The following is a 9,433-nucleotide window of genomic DNA, read 5'->3' as shown; positions in this document are numbered from 1 at the left end:
GAACGTCAGTTCTCCGACTTCTCTCTAGTCTGGCGCCTGTTTTCTCTTTTTTGACAAATATCAGTTTAACGTTTAAGTCTACAGATATCTCAAACCCTTCTGCATTCAGCGCGATACCGGTATCGTCACTTTTAGTGGTTCACTACCTTATTTTGATCAAATTTCATAAGGGTCAAAGTGACCTTGACCTTGATCATATGTGACCAAATGTGTCTCATGATGAAAGCATAACATGTGCCCCACATAATTTTTTAAGTTTGAAACAGTTATCTTCCATAGTTCAGGGTCAAGGTCACTTCAAAATATGTATACAATCCAACTTTGAAGAGCTCCTGTGACCTTGACCTTGAAGCAAGGTAAACCAAACTGGTATCAAAAGATGGGGCTTACTTTGCCCTATATATCATATATAGGTGAGGTATTCAATCTCAAAAACTTCAGAGAAAATGGGAAAAATGTGAAAAATAGCTGTTTTTTAGACAACATTTATGGCCCCTGCGACCTTGACCTTGAAGCAAGGTCAAGATGCTATGTATGTTTTTTGGGGCCTTGTCATCATACACCATCTTGCCAAATTTGGTACTGATAGACTGAATAGTGTCCAAGAAATATCCAACGTTAAAGTTTTCCGGACGGCCGGACGACTCGGGTGAGTACATAGACTCACTTTTGCTTCGCATGTGAGTCAAAAATCAATGGGTATAAAAGTATTGTTACATTTTGATGTGCATTCTGAATAGTGTGCAAACTGGCCTTGGTCAGTCAACCACGTTTTATCTGTGTAATTCGTGTTTGACGTAAAAAGAATACAATACAATACAATACAATACAATACAATAACTTTATTAATCTCTAAAAGAGAAATTGCATTGCTGAGCTTTTGTGTCCGTAATAAAACATACATAAAACATTCAAAAATAAACATTTGTTCTTTGTCATTCATACATTCTTGTGTTCTTATACATTTCTTCAATTCATACATCAATATTCTATCATAATTATGTACATACATTTATTCTCTTTTAACAGTCTGTCTTCAAACGCATCTCAGAGAGGGAGGCTAGAGATTTGTGTTGTGCCATAGGTAAAATCATGTGCTTAGCTATGAAGTAATGTTATCACATGTTATTTAAGGAAAATGAGTAAATATATGTACCAAGCGTATAACATCAGCAAATTTGAGAAAATACAGCACATTGGTTATCACATAAGAAAGTATATTAAAAATAAATTAACATGCATTCACCATCAACAATGCACAAACGAAAGTCAGCACCTTGCCGGTTATCACATATTGTCTAAGATATATAATCATGCAAAACAAAATCAACAATACTGAAACAATAACACCAACTCCGTTCCCCTGTATGTATGAACTAGAATGAATACCCGCTTCGCCGGGTAGCCGGCTTCGCCGGGAAGTACTTAGAGCCGTACGCCGGCTTCGCCGGGTCCGAACAATGGACCCGCCAAGCTTAGGTCCCTCCCAGATTCGTGGAATGGGAACAGCACGAAAATGATTCAGTGGCCATAATGCCATTCCTGACCATATCGAGTCCCATCCTTGTCGACGAATGTAACCGTGTTAATCACCTTTGGAGGCGAACTCCACTCAAACAGGACTGAGCAAGTTATGGCTTCTCAACGGAAGGCCAGTACATAAAATTACACAAAAGCCGCCAGACCACATCACAAACAGAACTGAAGAATGCACAGGTGTTGCTCATATAGAGACACACACACACACACACACACACACACACAAACACAGAGAAGCCGTATCTATAGAGAGATAGACGACAGTGTATTTTTCGCGTGGCTATAAATTGATTCGACCTTTGCACTTTTACAGTGAGGATAATTTACGGGTCCAATTTACGTTCTGTACACTGCGTTGACCTTCCAAAAATAGTAACAGTAACAGAACGCCGGGAATATCCGAAGACGCTCAGCGCAGTGGACAGCGCAGTGACATTCTAAAAATAGTAGTAACTTACAACTGAACGGGAAAGCCACACGAAGGAAGGGAGATAAACGCCAAACACTGGAGAAGATAAGGAAGAGTTACTTATAATGGTGAAATGAACAGAAAAACCAAAATCAGTTCAGCGCTGCGCGCTGAGAGCACGTGTTGAAATATCTCATCGATGATATTGTGTCCGGGGTGTAGCTGAATACGGTGTCCAAATTTGAAAAAGATCCACCGAGAACTTTGGCGTTGTGATGTGGTGTAGCGGCTATGGTGTGTCGGTATGGGGGCCCTGGTAGCTGAGGTGGAACCAAAATAGCTGAGGTGGAACCAAAATCGGTTCCGCGCTGCGCGCTGAGAGCTCGTGTTGAAATATCGACCAGGTTGTGTCGTGTCCCGGGTCTACCTGAATATGCCCACCAAATTTGAAGCAGATCCATCGAGAACTTTGGCCGTGCATGGCGAATACACAAATACACAAACACACAAACAGATACACAAACACACAGACACAAGTCGTATATATATATATATAGAAGGCACATTTTCTTTTTCTTTCAATTTCTTTTTTCAAAAGCGTCGTCAACTTTCTATTTACACGACAAGCTCCCTTTCAAGCTTCAATTAAGAACCCTGAATACAAAAGGTCAAAACAAAACAATAGGTACTACTTTGACTATCGTCGTCTGCAACGAAAACCGAAAATGGCGAAACGCTTTGCTACCTACACAGAGGACGAAATTGCCAAGAAAGGATCGAACCTAACACCAGTGACAACAAAAAGGTGCACAGACAGTTCCGTGCGGATCTTTCGCCATTATCTGAAAAAAAAGGGAAAAGGTGAGGATTTTGAAGCAATGTCGAAAAATGAACTGAACAGTACTCTTGGCTCTTTCTATATGGAAGCTAGATCTGAAAGTGGCGACTTGTATTATAAACGAAAAACACTGGAAGGGATCCGGTACGGTCTGAATCGCCACCTGAAGTCGCCACCGCACAACAACGACTTCGATATTGTTCGGGATTCTGATTTTTCCGTCGCTAACGAAATGTTCAAGGCGGCTGTCAAAGAACTCAAGCAACAAGGCAAAGGGAACATCACCCACTACGAACCCATGGCCGAAGCCGACAGGCAAAAGCTGTACCACAGCATGTACAAGAACACGGCGACACCAACGGGGCTAGCGAACAAGGTACAGTTCGACGTGCGGTATTACTTTTCAAGAAGGGGTGCAGAAAACATGCATTCCATGACCAAAACCATGTTCCGAATCAAAACAGACGCAACAACAAACAGAGAGTATGTGTGCAAAAACTCCGACGAACTTACCAAAAATCACCAACACAACACGGCATTCGTCACCGGATTCATGCCAGCGACTCTGACAGATTCGTGCCCCGTGGAGTCTTTCAGGCAGTATATCAGCCACCTCAACCCCGACTGCGACCGTCTTTGGGAGTATCCTCTGGACACTTTTTCTACAGATTCGCCGGTTTGGTATGCAAATAAACCAATCGGTGTAAACTCAATGTCCCAGTTCCTCCCCCGTCTGAGCAAATCCTGCGGTCTGAGTCAAGTTTACACAAATCACTCGATCCGGGCCACAAGTGCCACTGTCCTGCATCAATCCAGCTTCACGCCTGCAGAAATCATGGCTGTGACCGGTCATCGAAGCGTCAGCGCGCTCACCACATACCAAAGTACATCAGATGCCCAGAAGCTACAGATGGGTGACGCTTTGGCAATACACCACTAAACAGTTCCGCGGCCATTGCGACAGTGCGCATGCGTAGCATTTTTTCGAGTAAACAACGCGTCGTGCTAGCTTCTCAGCAACTTGAAACATGTGCGATTTGAGCGAGATTTCCATCCAGAAGGTGCGACTGTGGAGCTTTGAAGCATCGGAAACCTTGTCGTGTGTACGGAAAAAGAGTGTGGAAGGTGCACACGAGGAACTTGTAGCTAGGTAAGTTTTATTTCTTTCGTTATTTACTCTTTGCAATGAATGAATGATGCGATGTGTTGTTCATTCCCAAGACCGGTTTTCCGCCCTGTAACAGTGTAAGTTGTAACACTAACAGTACCTTAGTAAGTGCTCTCTCTTCAGATACGCTTAACTTTTCAGTTGATTAAAGTCAAAAACTTGAATAAGTGCCGTTGATCTGTCCACGGAATCTAACTTACTATGAAGCATAACTATATTCCGATTCGTGATGCATACATGTTGCGATAGTGTATGCTAAAGTTTTCCATTTTCAATCTGACGTGTGGGTAAGATAAGAAACAACAAACATGCATACTAAGTTGCCACTGCTAAGCTTACCTCAGGCTGAGTCAGTATTTTGTAAGTTTACATACAAAATGGTGATGAGGGGAAAAAAAAGAATGCCTTCCACAGGTGCGCAAAACTGTGATTTGATCTCAAGGCCTTTTTGTTTTAGAGCTTTTCCTGCTTTGGAACTTGGGAGATGGGATTCCTGTCGACCGTGAAGCAGACAATGCAGAGAGGGTGCTTCTTCATCGGGAGTACAAGCAGAAGTTGTATGTGAAAGGGTGCTTTATCCTGATCCATTCATCATCACAACTGGATTGAAAGGCAGGAAGATGGGCGATTCCTGTGGCCAAGCGTCTTCATCACCGGCTGCCTGTGAGTGTGAGCTCGACCGCATGCATCGCCTCGTCAACGAGTTTTAAGGAGGAAAGGCTTACAGGTAGGAAACCTCTCTACTTTTTTTAAATAAATCATATTTGCACTTTACTTTTGAAAAAGAGAATGGTTCAAGTTGCAAGATGGTTGTGCGGCCTAACAACATTTTGGTTTCAGTGAACAGGGAATGTGTCAAAATCTGAAAAACCAGCATACTAGAATTAATACACACTAAAATTATGCCTGTGGCTGTCATATACATATAATTTTAAAAAAAGTGCAGTGATACTGATCGTGATACAATTAATCAGCAATGACTGAACAGACTTTCTAAATTCAGGGATGATCAAATCATCTGACTAGAGGCCAGGGGCGAGTACAAAAAATCCGCTGTGCTAGTTAAAACCGCTTGGCAACTCGCCTGTTTGGCTAGTGAAAATTCTTGTCAAATGCAACACTTCTGGTTGTATACTCTAGTTTCAAAACGTTATATAAACAATGCAGTTATAGCAACTGTGGTTTGTACCCGGCAAGCAATTCTTTTTGGTGGACTGGACTTTCTTGAAATGACTCACCTGTCTGGCAAGTTAAGATTTTGAGATCTGGCCATCCCTGCAACTGTCTTAATTTTGCAATGCTCTTCATGCAAGTTGCACTCAAATTTGTGAGCAATTTGTTATGTACAACTTGGTAAATTGTCCTAAATGATGCTTTACTAAAGTTTAGTAAAAGTTGTTGTCTCCTTTCTCTTTCTCATATTGATTATTTTCTTTTTTTCCCTTTTGGCAGTGTTTTGACCATGTGCAACAGGCTGCAAGTCATTTTGGAGGAGGAAGCCCCTGATTGCATCTTTGTCAAAACCAAAAAGAGACTTCTACGTGTCTCCAAGAGTCGGCCATCACAACCTCCTGTTCCCAAAGTAATTCCACAAAGTAAACAATCCTGACGACTCTAATTTCAACAATTTGTCAACTCATGTATAAGCTTTGCCAGATCCAGGCATTAAGCTCTACTCTTTACACATGTAATGGGCAGAGCAACATAGTTGAACAGCTGCTTCGTTTCTGTAAGTTTTCAGCCTGAAAGGTAGTAGGGTGGGTCGCATCTAAAATATAAATGTTTGTCTTGTCAAACCTATGTAAATTTTCCTACAATTTAAGACTCCCTCTTTTTTTGTACTGGATTTTTTTTTATCAGATTATCGTTTGTAGTTCTGAAAAGGAAGGTTCCTGTGTACACCATTATAGATATGACTTTTACTGTACTACATGTGTGTTTTTGGTATATAAATATATAAAACTAGATATCTTTCTTCCCAATATGTTCATTGCCAAGTGGATGAAGTCATCAGATTTGATCTGCTGCTAGTGATAACGTTTATCAACATAAGTAAAGTTTTTTGAGCTGACTGTATTGTGTGCATTTTGTTTGCAAGTGCTGATATGTTTGACTTTGTGCTTTAATGCTTTGTCTTGTCTCTCATTCTCCATTTCAAAGTACGAGAACTCAGATTTTGTTCTGACACACTCATTGCATCATACAAACATCAATAAAGACACACACAAAAAGTGAGCCAAACAAACATTTTTCCTCAGAACATGTTATGGTATGCACAGGGGAAATGAAATGGAGAGAAGACTGTAAACCAGTCTGTAAACCAGTAAATTTTTTAAGGTTGCTCTTGGTCACTCTGGTGACATGTACTTTATTCTACCTATATTAGCGAAACCGATAGGCTAGATCCTCAAGGTCTAATCCTCGTCTCTGTTGCATAAACAACATCTCATCTATACTATAACGTTTAGGGTCAATACTCATTAGTTGATCGCTAAAAATTCTTGTCTTTTTAGAATTGTTGACTTTTTCCTGCCATCTTCTTGTTACAAAGGGCCTAGGGTGACACTAAAAACATGAATTAATTGGAAGAGACTGGTCGTGGCTATACCAGTCCAATATGATATGTTCTGCGAGAAATAAGATTTCTGAATAAACATGGATTTTTCCTGTCAGCGTTCTTTTTCTTAGCCATGTTTGTAATCTGTAGTTTGAACACACTCACTTGTCTCTTCAGTCTATTGTTCTCCTTAGTCAGTTTAATCATTGCAATAAGATTGCGCATAACGGGTGTGCATTAAGTTGGCATCTGCTTATAAAAAAAACCCTATCAACAAATAAGCAAAAACAAGAGCACCCAGAAATGTTTCTGTTGCGAATTGGTCTTGTTCAGGGCCAGAGTCACACTTTTCTGGCAATCAACTAGGTGCACCATTCCTCTCCCTTGATGATCCTTGGGCCTGGCACGCCTCAAACTGGAATTCCAGATCTCGCATTGCCCATTTTCTTCTGCCTAGCCGGTGCTCTGGTCGAGGTATGTCTATCAGCACTCTTGCTGTCTGAAACATTGCCAAACAGGGTTCATTTTGTCAGTATTTATGGTAGTATTACATCTTCATGCAGGGTTCTCCACATATGTTGTCCGTTTGGGTTCAATGCCCCCAACTTCAACTTATAAAGGTGGTCATTTGGACCCACTGTAGTCATTTTCAGTGCAAAACAGAACTCCCTCTGTGAATTCCCCGGTACACTTGTTTTTGTTCCTTTGGCTTCTATGGAGAGCTCTCCTAATGTTGATCAAATCGCACTCTAGAAACAAACCATCCACATAAAACTTAGCTTGGCTTCCCACATTCATTCTTGTTCAGATTTCAGAACACACGAACAGACGAAAAGTCAATTAAATCACTCAAGCTGTAAGGCATAGACACATCATAGTGATACTAGGAACAGCATGTGTGAACAAATACATTCAACACCTTCCCATCTTCTTTACTGCGTACACACACAAAATATAACAAGAAAGTTATTTAAAAAAAAACTTACTATGTGTTGAAATCCAGGGTATCCCAAGTCGGCAAAACCCTTGCATCTTTAGCAGGTGAAAAAGCTTGTGCCTTCCGTCTGCTGTTGTGTCTACACGGCTGATGAGTCGAATCCACTTTAATCTCGTGCTGGTTTCTTCTTGTGTGTTGGATGCGGATGCAAGCTGTTGAAAACAGACAGATCCATGTCAGATTTAACAATTTATGGCTCTACAAAGCAATGTTTTATTGCTTTTTAATCACAGCCATGCTCTAACAACATGAAGTAAAACAAAAAACCAAGAAACGTAAACACACTGACACAGAAAGTTAGCCACATTTTTTGACCTCATGCACGGCAGATTCAAACAAGTATTTCATGCAGTGCCGGTGTGCAGTTTTTGCAACGTTCAAAACTGTATTAATGCAGGTCTAGCTAAACGGTTTTGTAATCATGCTATGGAATTTGCAGAAAAAAACAATAAATCGCATGAAAGTCAGGCAATAAAATAAGATGATCAAGAACTGTTACAGTGTTGCGCTTACCTGAACAGTGGTTGGCATGAACACCAGTGTCACCACAGACTCGTGTAGAACCTGGTGAATTTTGCAAAGTTTAGCTTTCCATTTTGAAGACGGTAGCTTCCGTTGTCACAATCGATCATCGGGCAGTGACATGCCATTCAGTTAAAATCGATAATCGCTGAATTTACATCGACAAAACAACAAAATGAACACAAGTGTCTGACTCGTCAGTCGCAGGACATACGCAAAGCTGTGTTGCAGACGATTTGTTTCCTCGAAAAAATGACACAGCCAATGAGAGGCGTCTGTGCGGTCACGTGATTTTCCTTCTTTGTTCCATGTAAACGTCGGAACTGTTTAGTGGTGTATTGAGGCTTCGTCTTCTTCCCTGACCCGCACGCAGACAGTCAGGCAGGTCCAAGGTGCACCGACGTTGATGGCAGGTTCGGATTACGAAACACTCGACTGTTTCTTTGATGAGATACACGAAGCAAGAGACGAAAGTGTGCCCCAGATGAGGAAAATAGTCTTCCAAAACTGCACCATCAACAACATTAACATCACTGTGAGAAAATGAACGATCCAATCACAACCAGTTCCCCTGCGAAACTATTTGGGTGGACTTTCCCACGACGTGACCTACAAAAATTCTCCGTGTTCGTTCGCGCCTTGAATTCAACCTGTGTTAGTGAGCGCGTGTGTTTGTGTGTTTAGATTTCGTTCGTTTTCGCTGTTTGGTTAAACAAAAAGTGTATTTAATCATTAAAAGGTTCAGAAACGTTGGTTGTTACTTAGTTGAATACATTCAACCAGAAAAAAAACTCAAAACGCATTGGATCTATTTTTTGCGCGCATGCGTGTGTACGGTATGTGTGAAAAGGCAATTGTGTTGTCAGTCTGGTTTTGTGCCTGTTATTTCGTCCCCAAAAACTCATTTATATCTTTCTATGTCTATGCTGTGAGACATAATCACCATTACGAGCTAGTCGTGTGACAGAGAGTTTTCTTGCACACTCGACTGCTGCTGTTTCACTCCGGCTAAAGCCGTCGTGAAACATCTACAGTCTCGTGTGCAAGAAAACTCTCTGTCACACGACTAGCTCGTAATAGCGGGTAATATCTATATATATTGCTATTTCATATGTTACGTGGATTTCCATTGGTCAATTGGGCAAAACTGAGCTCAGTGCAAAAGTGATATCGACGACATTTCCGTCGATATCAGTTTTGATATCGACGACCTCTTTATTGCTTCCCCACTTCAAAAACAAAAACACCTACATTTAAAAACAAATAAATATATATGAAAACTAGAATGAATACCCGCTTCGCCGGGTAGCCGGCTTCGCCGGGAAGAAGTACTTAGAGCCGTACGCCGGCTTCGCCGGGTCCGAACAATGGACCCGCCAAGCTTAGGTCCCTCCCAGATTCGT

The 9,433-nt window shown here is 41.3% G+C and overlaps 1 protein-coding gene and 2 long non-coding RNA genes across 7 annotated transcripts in view; 1 reads left to right on the top strand and 2 right to left on the bottom strand.

The window, feature by feature from the left end:
- Positions 1-9,433, bottom strand: part of LOC138969515 (uncharacterized) — a 107,577-nt gene that overhangs the window by 59,870 nt on the left and 38,274 nt on the right. The window lies entirely within an intron of this gene.
- LOC138969502 (uncharacterized) lies at positions 3,711-6,045 on the top strand. Its single transcript, XR_011456475.1, has 3 exons — positions 3,711-3,936; positions 4,412-4,681; positions 5,407-6,045. It is a non-coding gene; the product is annotated as an uncharacterized lncRNA (long non-coding RNA).
- On the bottom strand, positions 6,093-8,361 carry LOC138969503 (uncharacterized). The gene is made up of 3 exons (XR_011456476.1): positions 8,022-8,361; positions 7,498-7,660; positions 6,093-7,010 (listed from the first exon to the last, which is right to left on the bottom strand). It is a non-coding gene; the product is annotated as an uncharacterized lncRNA (long non-coding RNA).

Source organism: Littorina saxatilis, linkage group LG6, assembly GCF_037325665.1.
Source record: "Littorina saxatilis isolate snail1 linkage group LG6, US_GU_Lsax_2.0, whole genome shotgun sequence".
NCBI lineage: Eukaryota > Metazoa > Mollusca > Gastropoda > Littorinimorpha > Littorinidae > Littorina > Littorina saxatilis.
The sequence above is the reverse complement of the archived record's forward strand: the minus strand, read 5'-3'. Positions and strand labels throughout refer to the sequence as shown.